The sequence below is a fragment of the Oncorhynchus gorbuscha genome, linkage group LG16 (assembly GCF_021184085.1).
Source record: "Oncorhynchus gorbuscha isolate QuinsamMale2020 ecotype Even-year linkage group LG16, OgorEven_v1.0, whole genome shotgun sequence".
Classification (NCBI taxonomy): Eukaryota; Metazoa; Chordata; class Actinopteri; order Salmoniformes; family Salmonidae; genus Oncorhynchus; species Oncorhynchus gorbuscha.
Window position 1 is genome coordinate 19,310,073 of NC_060188.1, and position 15,787 is coordinate 19,325,859.

General features: G+C 42.7%; 1 pseudogene; it reads right to left on the minus strand.

Moving 5' to 3' along the window:
- The window catches only part of LOC124000817, a 125,225-nt pseudogene extending 109,615 nt beyond the window's left edge, over positions 1-15,610 (minus strand).
- Between the last annotated feature and the right edge of the window lie 177 nt (positions 15,611-15,787).

The following is a 15,787-nucleotide window of genomic DNA, read 5'->3' on the forward strand; positions in this document are numbered from 1 at the left end:
ATTCATGGCTGTGTTCTTAGGCAAAATTATGAGTGAGCCCACCCCCCTTGGCTGAGAAGCAACCCCACACATGAATGGTCTCAGGATGCTTTACTGTTGGCATGACACAGGACTGATGGTAACGCTCACCTTGTCCTCTACGGACAAGCTTTTGTCCGGACGCCCCAAACAATCGGAAAGGGAATTCATCAAAGAAAATGACTTTACCCCAGTCCTCAGCAGTCCAATCCCTGTACCTTTTACTGAATATCAGTCTGTCCCTGATGTTTGTCCTGGAGAGAAGTGGCTTCTTTGCTGCCCTTCTTGACACCAGGCCATCCTCCAAAAGTCTTCGCTTCACTGTGCGTGCAGATGCACTCACACCTGCCTGCTGCCATTCCTGAGCAAGCTCTATACTGGTGGTGCCCCGATTCCACAGCTGAATCACCTTTAGGAGACGGTCCTGGCGCTTGCTGGACTTTCTTGGGCACCCTGAAGCCTTCTTCACAACAATTGAACAGCTCTCCTTGAAGTTCTTGTTGATCCGATAAATGGTTGATTTAGGTGCAATCTTACTGGCAGCAATATCCTTGCCTGTGAAGCTCTTTTTGTGCAAAGCAATGATGACCGCACGTGTTTCCTTGCAGGTAACCATGTTTGACAGAGGAAGAACAATGATTCCAAGCACCACCTTCCTTTTTAAGATTCCAGTCTGTTATTCAAACTCAATCAGCATGACAGAGTGATCTCCAGCCTTGTCCTCGTCAACACTCACACCTGTGTCAACGAGAGAATCACTGACATGATTTCAGCTGGTCCTTTTGTGGCAGGGCTGAAATGCAGTGGAAATGTTTTTTGGGGATTCAGTTCATTTGCATGGCAACGAGGGACTTTGCAATTCAATTGCAATACATCTGATCACTCTTCATAACATTCTGGAGTATATGCAAATTGCCATCATACAAACTGAGGCAGCAGACTTTGTGAAATGAATATTTGTGTCATTCTCAAAACTTTTAGCCACGACCGTACAAACCAAGTAGCATTGAAGTATGTATTACATTATGACAGTTCATTTACATTTTGATGGCTATGATGATACTGTGCATGCAGGCCTGAATATCCAAAGAGCATGTGTAAATGGAAGGAAAAAGACTCAACACATCAATAAGGTATGAGACACATCAGATAATATGAGCCATATTTCTGGTCTTGGATTTGATTTCATACTACATTGATGTCTTGATATAATCGTGTACATAGGCCTTTGAGATTGGCCATTCTTGGGTTCTCAAGAGCTAGCCTAAAGGGACTTACAGCTTCCCACTCTTGGGTTCTCAAGAGCTAGCCTAAAGGGACTTACAGCTTCCCACTCTTGGGTTCTCAAGAGCTAGCCTAAAGGGACTTACAGCTTCCCACTCTTGGGTTCTCAAGAGCTAGCCTAAAGGACTTACAGCTTCCCACTCTTGGGTTCTCAAGAGCTAGCCTAAAGGGACTTACAGCTTCCCACTCTTGGGTTCTCAAGAGCTAGCCTAAAGGGACTTACAGCTTCCCACTCTTGGGTTCTCAAGAGCTAGCCTAAAGGGACTTACAGCTTCCCACTCTTGGGTTCTCAAGAGCTAGCCTAAAGGGACTTACAGCTTCCCACTCTTGGGTTCTCAAGAGCTAGCCTAAAGGGACTTACAGCTTCCCACTCTTGGGTTCTCAAGAGCTAGCCTAAAGGGACTTACAGCTTCCCACTCTTGGGTTCTCAAGAGCTAGCCTAAAGGGACTTACAGCTTCCCACTCTTGGGTTCTCAAGAGCTAGCCTAAAGGGACTTACAGCTTCCCACTCTTGGGTTCTCAAGAGCTAGCCTAAAGGGACTTACAGCTTCCCACTCTTGGGTTCTCAAGAGCTAGCCTAAAGGGACTTACAGCTTCCCACTTTTGGGTTCTCAAGAGCTAGCCTAAAGGGACTTACAGCTTCCCACTCTTGGGTTCTCAAGAGCTAGCCTAAAGGGACTTACAGCTTCCCACTCTTGGGTTCTCAAGAGCTAGCCTAAAGGGACTTACAGCTTCCCACTCTTGGGTTCTCAAGAGCTAGCCTAAAGGACTTACAGCTTCCCACTCTTGGGTTCTCAAGAGCTAGCCTAAAGGGACTTACAGCTTCCCACTCTTGGGTTCTCAAGAGCTAGCCTAAAGGGACTTACAGCTTCCCACTCTTGGGTTCTCAAGAGCTAGCCTAAAGGGACTTACAGCTTCCCACTCTTGGGTTCTCAAGAGCTAGCCTAAAGGGACTTACAGCTTCCCACTCTTGGGTTCTCAAGAGCTAGCCTAAAGGGACTTACAGCTTCCCACTCTTGGGTTCTCAAGAGCTAGCCTAAAGGGACTTACAGCTAAATGCTAGCCTAAAGGGACTTACAGCTTCCCACTCTTGGGTTCTCAAGAGCTAGCCTAATATATACAGCTTCCCACTCTTGGGTTCTCAAGAGCTAGCCTAAAGGGACTTACAGCTTCCCACTCTGGGTTCTCAAGAGCTAGCCTAAAGGGACTTACAGCTTCCCACTCTTGGGTTCTCAAGAGCTAGCCTAAAGGGACTTACAGCTTCCCACTCTTGGGTTCTCAAGAGCTAGCCTAAAGGGACTTACAGCTTCCCACTCTTGGGTTCTCAAGAGCTAGCCTAAAGGGACTTACAGCTTCCCACTCTTGGGTTCTCAAGAGCTAGCCTAAAGGGACTTACAGCTTCCCACTCGTGGGTTCTCAGCTGAAGGTACAGACCACAGCAGGGTCCATGTTAACTACAATCCCGATGCTCTGTTTACCGTTTGGAAACGTTAATAATCCTCGCTTGCGATACATTTTTGGAAATTTAAAGCCCTCTATTCTCAAACCAAAATAACTTCACAAATGCATTATATACACTTACTGTCCACTGTTTAAAGTAGTTTTAACAGAGTTGCAGTCGACAGTCATTTTCAGTTACAACACTATTCTGACGCCCTTTTTCCGTTACACACAGGTGTTCGGAGACACTTCGATAGCTAATTAAAACAGGTGGCCGACTCTGTCTTCCGTAAACAAGGGCTGTAACATGGCAATATGGCTGCTATACATATAAATGTTTTATTCATTTAGCAGATGCTCATATATACAGAGATTTGCAGAAGCAACTACGGTTAAGTGCCTTGCTCAAAGGGCACATTGACAGATTTCTCACCTAGTCGGCTCATGGATTTGAACCAGCAACCTTTCGGTTACTGGCCCAACGCTCTAAACCACAAGGCAACCTGCCGCCCCTGTAAAGGTGTGTAGTAACTATTTTTTGATGTATTATTATTCTTTCTCTCTGATGTGAAAGTTAAGTTCTAAATGTTTCCAAAACCGTATGGCAAGCGAGGCATAGTGACGTTCAGACAAAGCTTCAGGACAGCGTCGGAGCATAGTGACGTTCAGACAAAGTTTCAGGACAGCGTCGGAGCATAGTGACGTTCAGACAAAGCTTCAGGACAGCGTCTGAGCCTTTGTCTTGGGTGGCAGACAGGTTTATGGACAGACGGTATACAGTGCCTTCAGATAGTATTCACCTGACTTTTTTCACATTTTGCTGTGTTATAAAGAGGGATTAAAATTGATTTAATTGTAACTATTTGTCAATGATCTACTAAAAATACTGTAGTCATTGTGGAGAAAAAATGGTATGAAACATAGAAATGTATGAAACATAAAAAACGTAATATATCTTGATTAGATAAGTATTTAATCCTCTGAATCAATACCTGTTAGAATCCCCTTTATCAGCAATTACAGCTGTGAGTCTATCTGGGTAAATATGCCTGTCTCTATTCGTTTCAAAATTGTTCAAGCTCTGTCAAATTGGTTGTTGATCATTGCTAGATTTTCAAGCAGATTTACAATGCCTTCGGGAAGTATTCAGACGCACTGACTTTCTCCACATTTTGTTACGTTACAGCCTTATTCAAAATCGATTAAATCATTTTCCCCCTCATCAATCTACACACAATACCCATAATGACAAAGCATTTCTGCAATTGTATAAAAAATTCCAAACTTAAATATTACGTAAGTATTCAGACCCTTTACTTAGTACTTTGTTGAAGCTCCTTTGGCAGCGATTACAGCCTTGATTCTTCTTGGGTATAAAACTTGTCACACCTGTATTTGGGGAGTTTGTCCCATTCTTCTCTGCAGATCCTCTCAACCTCTCAGGTTGGATGGAGAGCATTGCTGCACAGCTGTTTTCAGGTCTCTACAGAGATGTTTGATTGGGCGAAAGTCCAGTCTCTGGCTGGGTCACTCAAGGACATTCAGAGACTTGTCCCAAAGCCACTCCTGTGTTGTCTTGGCTGTGTGCTTAGGGTCATTGCCCCAGTCTGAGGTCCTAGAGCGCTCTAGAGCAGGTCTTCGTCAAGGATCTCTCTATACTTTGCTCCGATCATCTTTCCCTCGATCCTGACTAGTGTCCCAGTCCCTGACACTGTAAAACATCCACACAGCATGATGCTGCCACCATGCTTCATTGTAGGGATGGTGCCAGGTTTCCTCCAGACGTGACGCTTGGCATTCAGGCCAAAGAGTTCAATCTTGGTTTCATCAGACCAGAGAATCTCGTTTCTCATGATCTGAGAGTACTTTAAGTGCCTTTTGGAAAACACCAAGCGGGCTGCCATGTGCTTTTTACTGAGGAGTGGCTTCTGTCTGGCCACTCTACCATAAAGGCCTGATTGGTGGAGTGCTGCAGAGATGATTATCCTTCTGGAAGATTCTCCCATCTCTCCTGGAGCTCTGTCAGAGTGACCATTGGGCTCTTGGTCACCTCCCTGACCAAGGCCCTTCTCCCCCGATTGCTCAGTTTGGCCAGGCAGCCAGCTCTAGGAAGAGTCTTGGTGGTTTCAAACTTCTTTGGAACCATCTGTTGATCACAGATACCTTAAAAAGGGTAGGGGTGTGAATCAGAAAACTAGTCAGTATCTAGTGTGACCACCATTTGCCTCATGCAGTGTGACATCTCTTTCGCATAGAATTGATCAGGTTGTTGATTGTGGCCTTTGGAATGTTGTCCCACTCCTTTTCAATGGCTGTTAGAAGTTGCTGGATATTGGAGGGAATTGGAACATGCTGTCATACACATCGATCCAGAGCATCCCAAACATGCTCAATGGATGACATGTCTGGTAAGCAGGCCATTGACGAACTGTGCCATTTTCAGCTTCCAGGAAGTGTGTACAGATCCTTGAACTATGGGGCCGTGCATTATTCCACTTAAACATGAGGTGAATGGCTCAGGATCTCGTCACAGTATCTCTGTGCATTCAAATTGCCATCGACAAAATTGTGTTCATTGTCCGTAGCTTATGCCTGCCCATACCCTAACTCTAACGCATCCATGGGGCACTCTGTTCACAACACTGATATCAGCAAACCGCTCACCCACACAACACCATACATGCAGTCTGCCATCTGCCCGGTTCAGGTGAAACCGGGATTCATCCATGAAGAGCACACTTCTCCAGTGTGCCGGTGACCATTGAAGGAGAGCATTTGTCCCTGAAGTTGATTACGACGGCGAACTGCAGTCAGGTCAAGACTATGGTGAGGACGACGAGCAAGCAGATGAGCATCCCTGAGATGGTTTCTGACAGTTTCTGCAGAAATTCTTTGGTTGTGCAAACCCACAGTTTCATCAGCTGTCCGGGTGGCTGGTCTCAGACAATCCTGCAGGAGAAGAAGCCAGATGTGGAGGTCCTGGGCTGGTGTGGTTAAACGTGGTCTGCGAATGTGAGGCCATTTGTATGTACTGCCAAATTCTCCAAAACGAAGTTGGAGGTGGCTTATGGTAGAGAAATTAACATTCAATTATCTAGCAACAGCTCTGGTGGACATTTCTGCAGTCAGCATGGCAATTGCAAGCTCCCTCAAAATGTGAGACATCTTTGGCATTGTGTTGTGTGACAAAACTGCACATTTTAATGTGGCCTTTTATTGTCTGTATCACAAGGTGCACCTGTGCTGTTTAATGATCATGCTGTTTAATCAGCTTCTTGATATGTCACACCTCTCAGGTGGATGGATCATCTTGGCAAAGGAGAAATGTTCACTAACAGGGATGTAATCCAATTTCTGCACAACATTTTAGACTCAAACCCAGAATCTCTAGTGACACAGCTAGCACTGCGATGCAGTGCTTTAGACCACTGCATCACTCGGGAGGCCCGACTGAGGGACCTTAGAGATAATTTTATGTGTAGGGTACAGAGATAAGGTAGTCATTCAGAGTGAATCCATGCAACTTATTATGTGACCTGTTAAGCACATTTTCACTCCTGAACTTATTTAGGCTTGTCATAACAAAGGGTACTTATTGACGCAAGACATTTCAGCTTTTCATTTTAAATGAATTTGTAAACATTTCGAAAAACATAATTCCACTTTGACATTATAGGGTATTGTGTGCAGGCCAGTGACAAAACAATCTCAATTTAATCCATTTTAAATTCAGGCTGTAACACAACAAAATGTGAAAATGTCAAGGGGTGTGTACTTCCTGAAGGCACTGTACGTTTAACATGACCGTCTATGAACGGGCTAGAGATACATTGAGGGAAAAAAAGTATTTGATCCCCTGCTGATTTTGTACGTTTGCCCACTGACAAAGAAATGATCAGTCTATAATTTTAATGGTAGGTTTATTTGAACAGTGAGAGACAGAATAAGAACAAAAAAAATCCAGAAAAACACGTCAAAATTGTTATAAATTGATTTGCATTTTAATGAGGGAAATAAGTATTTGAACCCTCTGCAAAACATGACTTAGTACTTGGTGGCAAAACCCTTGTTGGCAATCACAGAGGTCAGACGTTTCTTGTAGTTGGCCACCAGGTTTGCACACATCTCAGTAGGGATTTTGTCCCACTCCTCTTTGCAGATCTTCTCCAAGTCATTAAGGTTTGTTGTTGTTGGCAACTGGAACCTTCAGCTCCCTCCACAGATTTCCTATGGGATTAAGGTCTGGAGACTGGCTAGGCCACTTCAGGACCTTAATGTGCTTCTTCTTGAGCCACTCCTTTGTTGCCTTAGCCGTGTGTTTTGGGTCATTGTCATGCTGGAATACCCATCCACGACCCATTTCCAATGACCTGGCTGAGGGAAGGAGGTTCTCACCCAAGATTTGATGGTACATGGCCCCATCCATCATCCCTTTGATGCGGTGAAGTTGTCCTGTCCACTTAGCAGAAAAACACCCTCAAAGCATAATGTTTCCACCTCCATGTTTGATGGTGGGGATGGTGTTCTTGGGGTTATAGGCAGCATTCCTCCTCCTCCAAACACAGCAAGGTGAGTTGATGCCAAAGAGCTCCATTTTGGTCTCATCTGACCACAACACTTTCACCCAGTTGTCCTCTGAATCATTCAGATGTTTATTGGCAAACTTCAGCCGGGCATGTATATGTGCTTTCTTGGGCAAGGGGACCTTGCAGGCGCTGCAGAATTTCAGTCCTTCACGGCGTAGTGTGTTACCAATTGTTTTCTTGGTGACTATGTTCCCAGCTGCCTTGAAATCATTGACAAGATCCACCCGTGTAGTTCTGGGCTGATTCCTCAACGTTCTCATGATCCTTGCAACTCCACGAGGTGAGATCTTGTATGGAGCCTCAGGCCCGAGGGAGATTGACAGTTCTTTTGTGTTTCTTCCATTTGCGAATAATCGCACCAACTGTTGTCACCTTCTCACCAAGCTGCTTGGCGATGGTCTTGTAGCCCATTCCAGCCTTGTGTAGGTCTACAATCTTGTCCCTGACATCCTTGGAGAGCTCTTTGGTCTTGGCCATGGTGGAGAGTTTGGAATCTGATTGCTTGATTGCTTCTGTGGACAGGTATCTTTTATACAGGTAACAAACTGAGATTAGGAGCACTCCCTTTAAGAGTGTGATCCTAATCTCAGCTCGTTACCTGTATAAAAAACACCTAGGAGCCAGAAATCTTTCTGATTGAGAAGGGGTCAAATACTTATTTCCCTCATTAAAATGCAAATCAATTTATAACATTTTTGACATGTGTTTTTCTGGATTTTGTTGTTATTCTGTTTCTCACTGTTCAAATAAACCTACTATTAAAATTATAGACTGATCATTTCTTTGTCAGTGGGAAAATGTACAAAAGCAGGGGATCAAATACTTTTTTCACTCTCTGTAGGCCTACAGTATTTTTAGCATTATGAAAAAGGAATCCATTAAATGGATGGGGTGGAGTCGATGGCTACTGCTACAAATGTTCATGTCATGTCAAAACAAGGTTATTTTAAGCATCTAGTCCTATAGGGTAACAAATAATACTGAGAAGGCTATTCACCCCCTCCCCCCGAACAAAATGTTAAATATTATACATTACAGCCTTATTCTAAAATGCATTAAATAAAAGAATGTTCTCATCAATCTACACACAATACCCCATAATGAAAAAGCGAAAACATTATTATTATTATGATTTTTTAAAATACCTTATTTACGTAAGTATTTAGAACCTTCGCTCAAATTGAGCTCAGGTGCATCCTGTTTCCATTGATCATCCTTGAGATGTTTCTACAACTTGATTGGAGACCACCTGTGGTAAATTCAATTGATTGGACATTATTTGGAAAGGCACACACCTCCCTCTGTTGACAAAGCATGTCAGAGCAAAAACCAAGCCATGAGGTCAAAGGAATTGTCTGTAGAGTTCTGAGACTGGATTGTGTTGAGGCACAGATCTGGAGAAGGGTACCAAAAAATGTCTGCAGAATTGAAGGTACCCAATAACACAGTGTCCTCAATCATTCTTAAATGGAAGAAGTTTGGAACCACCAAGACTATTCCAAACTGAGCCATCGTGGGTGTAGGGCCTTTGCCAGGGAGGTGGCCAAGAACCCGATGGTCACTCTGACAGAGCTCCATAGTTCCTTGTGAAGATGGGAGAATCTTCCAGAAGGACAACCATCTTTGCAGCACTCCACCAATCAGGCCTTTATGGTAGAGTGGCAAGACAGAAGCCACTCCTCTGTAAAAGGCACATGGCAGCCCGCTTGGTGTTTGCCAAAAGGCACCTAAAGACTCTCAGACCATGAGAAACAAGATTCTTTGATCTGATGAAACCAAGATTGAACTCTTTGGCCTGAATGCCAAGCGTCACGTTTGGAGGAAACCTGGCACCATCCCTATGGTGAAGCATGGTGGTGGCAGTATCATACTGCAGGGATGTTTTATGCGCCAGGGACTGGGAGACTAGTCAGGAATGAGGGAAAGATGAACGGAGCAAAGTACAGAGAGATACTGATGAAAACCTGCTCCAGAGCTCTGACAACCTCAGACTGGGGCAAAGGTTCATCATCCAACAGGACAACAACCCGAAGCACACAGCCAAGACAACGCAGGCGTGGCTTCGGGACAAGTCTCTGAATGTTCTTGAGTGGCTCAGCCAGAGCCCAGACTTGAACCCGATCGAACATCTCTGGAGAGACCTGAAAATAGCTGTGCAGCGAGGATCTGCAGAGAAGAATGAGAGAAACTCCCCAAATACAAGTATGCCAAGCTTGTAGCGCCATACCCAAGAAGACTCGAGGCTGTAATCACTGGTTTTTCAACAAGGTACTGAATAAATCTATTTTGAATAAGGCTGTAAAGTAACAAAATGTGGAAAAAGTCAAGGGGTCTGAATACTTTCCGAAGGCACTGTATGTGTGAACATTACAAAATATTACTGAGTAGGCTACCCCCCCCCCCAAGACTATGGAGTACTGGCTCAATCTGACATGTTTTCAATTATCAGAGAGTAGGGATGTCATTTTACTCATGGTACATGGTTAAACTACGCAATAAAACACTGTTCATGACACTGACCCTGGTCTGACCCTGGTTGTAAAGGTGAGACAACAACCTTTCCAAATGTACTGCTCTCCTGTTTTTTTATGTGTAATTGACTCGGATGTCAAGTTTAGTTTATCTCCCTCCTGTCCGGCCTACTCTATAGCTTTTTCAGTGTTAAATTGAGAATATTAATTGACACATATTGGCTTCGATACCTCATGAGATGGGGCATTTATTAACGAATTTGGCAGAGCATGAACGGTGTGGAGAGATTCAAAATGAACCTTCCTTTGATTTATCTCTTCGCTAAATCCTAATCCTTTCTATCAGTTGATTGAGAATGTGGTTGGATTTTCGCGCCTCAAAACACTCAGTGGTTTCAGGGAAAACGGCACGAGCGCTAAATCCTCGTTGGGTCACAGTGTAAAGCGATGTTCAATGTAATTGCTCTCCAAAGCTCTACTTTTCTTATTTTACCCCTTTTCTGCGATGCCGTATTTGTTGCTATAGAGTTTCCATCTGACTGCAGTGGATCTGTTATTGATGAACAAGGAATAGGGAGGATGGGAACACATACAGGGATGTGCAACCACACACAAGGTGAATTTGGCAATAGGCTTCAGAGGTCCTAAATGTGATTCATGGGAACTTCGAGATAGGCATGTGCTTTCTTGCTGGGTCAGACAGACAGTGAATGAGAGCTTCCATTAGAACACTAGGCTCTTTATACCCAGTGTAGGTCCAAATTCCAGCAGGCACTCTGGATTGGTGCTTGCACACAACCACACCTGACGCTTCTCTAAACTGACGAGGCCAACAAGTGATGCTGTTTCCCTTCAGTACAAGCAATTATGTATTTTACCAAAATGCACTGTATGTACTAAATTGTCTCTATTCCCCCTTAGTCCAGCAGGAGTGTAATGAATAACTTCTATTAATCCTAATTATACCCATGCATATCTCAAAATACCCTACAAGCAATTTCTCAATGAATGAAAGTGGATTTGTATGTTCAAGGGGATGTTACATAGGCCATACTTTAGGTAAATAAATGATGAATTAAATATGCTGATAAATAATGAACTATGTCTCTAGGGCAACAGATTGTAAGTTCTATATTTAATAGATTGATAGGCCTCACACCGACACATGCTGTACACCACATAATCACAGACATACAGTTAACACATAAACCAAGAGGGTGACCCTAAATGGAAACATCAGAGAAAAATAATAGAGAAAGCTACCATGCAGCCACTATTCCTACCCATTAATACACACAAAATGGCATAAATGCTGTACACATTTTCCTGTAGCTATAGCCTCTCTTACGTCGTTGTGTCAATACGACTCTTCTTAATCAGCTATGATGAATTATTAAAACAGACTTTTTATAGCAGATCATGACCCATATTCTCCAGTCTTGGTGTGAATAAACTGCCAATAAATAGTCTCCTTGCCCCATATACTGTCGCTCCCTCCAATCACCAAATGAGCAAGCCCAGTGTCTGATCCACAGATGCATTCAGTGGGTTGAATGAGAGGGAGACTGACAGATTACTCTAAGTTTGAGATGGTTTCATAATCTTAGGGAAGAAGTAGGCCTAAGACATGGGTTAGGCCCTGTCTGTGTTAGACAGCATAGCGAGTGACAAAGATTACGGGTGGTTGAACGGAGATAATGAGTGTTCACAGCCCCTGCTGTTTCCTGGCCTTGCTATTGAGTCAGCAATGGCTGCAGCACATGAAACATAGAAGATGCAGGACAACGTTGTCTTTTTGATGGAGATCATATGCAAACTTCTATGTTTTAGGATGAAACTCCAGCGTATTTAAATGGTTACTTAGGTTAAACTATTTCAGAACGCATCCTGAATAATTCACATCCACTGCTGTGCCAAATGGCATTTTAGAATTTGTCTATTTATGGAAATAATAATATGCCATTTAGCAGATACTTTTATCTAAAGCGACTTACAGTCACGCATGCAAATATTTTACATACGGGTCCCGGGGATCCAACTCACAGTCTTGGCGTTGCAAAGCCACATGCTCTACCAACTGAGCTACAGAGGACCTGAAAATATTCAGGATATGCACAGACCACAGAAAGTCCACACAACATGTGGAATTGAAGCCCAAGAGGATCAGTCCAACCATTTCAGGTACAACCACAATCTAAGGGATGGGTGGGCCCATATAAACACATAAAACGTTAACACTAGTAAAAACCATTGTATTCAATTCTATCAGTTTCATGATAATCAACTTTCTACCCATTGTGGTTGTTTTCTCCTTTTAGGAGACCCACAAGAACCTTGTGGTTGAGCCCATAGTTACACATTGGCCAACCATCTAGCCTCATTGCGATGTTCCTGACAGGTATGACTGTCTACACAGGATTATGGGCCCATCTGCAGGTAGACTCTTAGTCACATGTAGGGTCAAAATAGAACGCACCATGGATAATGACAAGCATTACAAGACCAAGTCCCGGGTGGATTTGACGCGTATGGAGCTGTAACCTTGACCAATTCTCAGCACACAGTATAAACCCAAACCCTGTCAGCCAAATGATAGGAAAGTGAATTAGAGAAAAGGGGTCAAACACACAGGACATATGATGGATGGACAGGCGGGTGTGTTGCAGCAGACACACTGAGCTGAGGCTCTCAACTCAAAGCGGAAACAGACAACAGAGAAAAGTGCATAATACTGTACGTTGCGACACATTGACGTTTTCCTTTGAAATAATGATGTATTCACCAGATAAGCTGCAGGGAGAGGTAGGCGGAAAGGGCAATGGACTCACTCTCGCTCCCTTACAGTGACACACACACAGTACATTAACCGAAGTGTCTAGAACTGCATTGGAGTGGGTGGGGAGAAGGTTTAAAGAGTACAGAGTACAGATATAGGCAAAGAAATAGAAGCTTGTTCATGAGGTGTGGAGATGGGTCATTCCGCCAATAAAGTGCCTTTGGGGTTCACGTAACAGGTTGACTTTAAAATGAGGGAAATTGGAAACATACATCACGAGAAATAAATAATCATCTTCAGAAGTGACTGTCAAAGCAACAAAATAACCACGGCTTTACAACGAAGGCGAAAACATGGGAAAATCTATTGACTTGAACAGATATATAGAATTGTCCACGTGGTCTATATTAAAGGGAACTTCATTTAATACAACAGGCTTTTAAAATGCAATATTGGTGCACAATTGAAGCTATCAAAGGGACTCAAAGGGCACTATTGGTGGAACGATCCAGAAACAGATTACGTAGCCTAAATGTGTAGAAAGACTGTGATGAGATCAGAGTTGTTGATTTTATGGACAGACTAACATCTATAAGACCTCGAACAAGGTATTAAAGGCCCAAGGAAAACATCTATAGATTTGGTAGATTTGAGGGGAAATGACTGATCTTCGATAATCCCCCGTTCAACTCGATCAATATCCACCTCTCTCTATCTCACACACACCGACACACTGTGGTGCAATGCTATGTATGAAAGACTTGGAATATTTATGTTAAAAGCCACATTGAACGACAAAATGTGTGCACACATACCATTGAATCAATGACAAGAAAATGAAGAGCAATAGAGAGAGTTTGTGTGTAAGTGAGACAATGTACTCACCTAATTAACCCTTAATACGGAGTGATTCTAAATGTAATTGTGTTTGTAGATAGGAGAAATTGTAACAATCACAAATATATCACTAGAAGATAAAAGATGCTGAGTCCTTAATCCTTGATAGTAAAATCCCATTAAAATTCAACAGTAGAAAAAAGTATTAAAACCAGCTTTAGTCCATTCGGAGAAAAAACACCAAAAAGTCCTGAATTTCAATTAACAGTTAATTAGAGGCTTTCATTTGGAGTCCAATCCGAGACAGAGTAATTCCTCAGGAAAACAGCTACATCCAGAATGCATTTATCATTGTGAAGAATATTTATTTAAAAAATCCCATTCCCCAATATCTTCATATAATGTAGAGGAGAATCATAACATTCTCCATCAAGAACAAAAGGAAATATAAAGAGGTGGAGAGAGAATGAATTGTGGTTTGCTCTACTTATCTATGTATATGTCTATTGCTGTGTTTAATACACTCTCTCTTTCCCTCTCTCACTCTCTCACTTTCCCTCTTTCCCTCTCTGTCCCTCTCTCACCCTCTCTGTCCCTCTCACACCAAAAAGTCTACGTTTTTTGGTTAGTTCAGAATAAACCAGTTCCCTACAACCTTTTCACCACCCTATCAACACTTTCCTTCTATTGCTAAACATTGTTCCAAAAATAATTACACTAAATTACCTGCCCCTTAACTAAAATATATCACAGTAGTCCCAGTAATAACTCACAAAAATGATTCCCCATATAAGTAAACAGAACTCTCAAATTATATCAGAAAAGCAAAATGACCCTCTAACGTATAGAACATTAGGATATGTGAATAATTGTCTGATGGCAAATGAAAAATGGAGCAACAAATAAAGAAATGATTGGATAATTAAAAGTGTGTAGGTGTAGGTGGAAAACAACGATGGGATAGAGATGAATGGCGCTTAAAATGAGAGCGACAGATGAGAAAAGCATGAAAAAAAGATCCTCTGAAAGGTAAAGAATTGCAGCAAGGGTTTAAGTCCATTATCTTGGAGTGCCTGTGTGTCAGAGGGAGTGAGAGTGATAGGAGAGGGGGGGGGGTAGAGAGAGATGCATACACAGGTGACAGACTAGTAGAATGAGAAACAAGTGAGTATTAAGCACAGATCTACAGATAATGTTTGACAGTCTTCATCAGACATCAGTTGTTTCATAAGAGGTGCAGGATGAGATGGGAACAGTATAATATATTGGTTTATTCCTTTTTTTGCTAGATATGGAGTTTGCCTTGGGACCTTGCAGTAGTCTCATCCTGTGTGTGAGTAAAATGATTCAATATAAGGAAAACGGAGGCAGTTACACATTTAATGGGAGAAGAAGAGACTGTTGTGCAATACAGTGAGAGAAAATGTGCTCCTCTGAGAAGAGAGGAAGGCGTTGCAGGATGAATCACTGTGGTTTTGATGGAGGTCAAAAGCAAAAAGGTGATGTTTGGGATGGAGAGAAAGAGCATGGCATGTCATGAAAACAAGTACCAGCTGAATGATTTGATGAAAGAACCATTCCTCTACCAAGCCATACTGTGGATTAACATGTGTGTGTGTGTGTTATGTGGATGTGTGTGTGTGTGTTATGTGGATGCGTAACACACACAAACAGATTGAGACAGACACTAAACACTAAGAGACCTACCTATATATATAAATAAGAATCCCCAAAATAGAGATGCAAAGGATTGTGGGAGAAGAAGAGGTACAAAATAGGAAAAGGTAAAAACATGAAAAAGGTCAATAGTGTCATCAACCAGATTGTCTTTTCTGGTGAAAAAATCTGGATAATTGAAACACTGGTGGATTCAAAAACTAGCCAAAGTTATGGGGTGGACAGTGAGTGGAGAAATGGGGGGGGGGGGGGGGGGAGCGTGGGTGACGGGGGAAAGATTGGGAGTTATAGGAATGGTAAGGGAAGGGAGAATGGATAAGGAAATTAAAAAAGGAAAAAAAATCTCTTTCCTTCCTTTTCTCGTTCATAAATAGAAGAAATTGTAGACCAGGTAAATGGAGAAATAGATGAGGAGGCAGAGGACAGAGAGAGCAAGCAAATGAAAAGATAAAGCACCTCCCAGCAAGGCGATGAGGAAGAAGAAGAACAAAGAACGAAAGAAAAAAACAAATACTCCAGTAGCCTCCGTTTTTTCTTGTCTCTATGTGGAAGGGGGGGAATGGCAGTTGCCAGTTATTCCCCCTCCCAGCTCATCTTCTTTCTTCTTTCAACAAAACAAGCCTCCCCATCCAGATGAAAACATGTCCTTTTCCTCTAGCTCTGGTCTAGTACATACCACTCACACAGGTTAGACATGT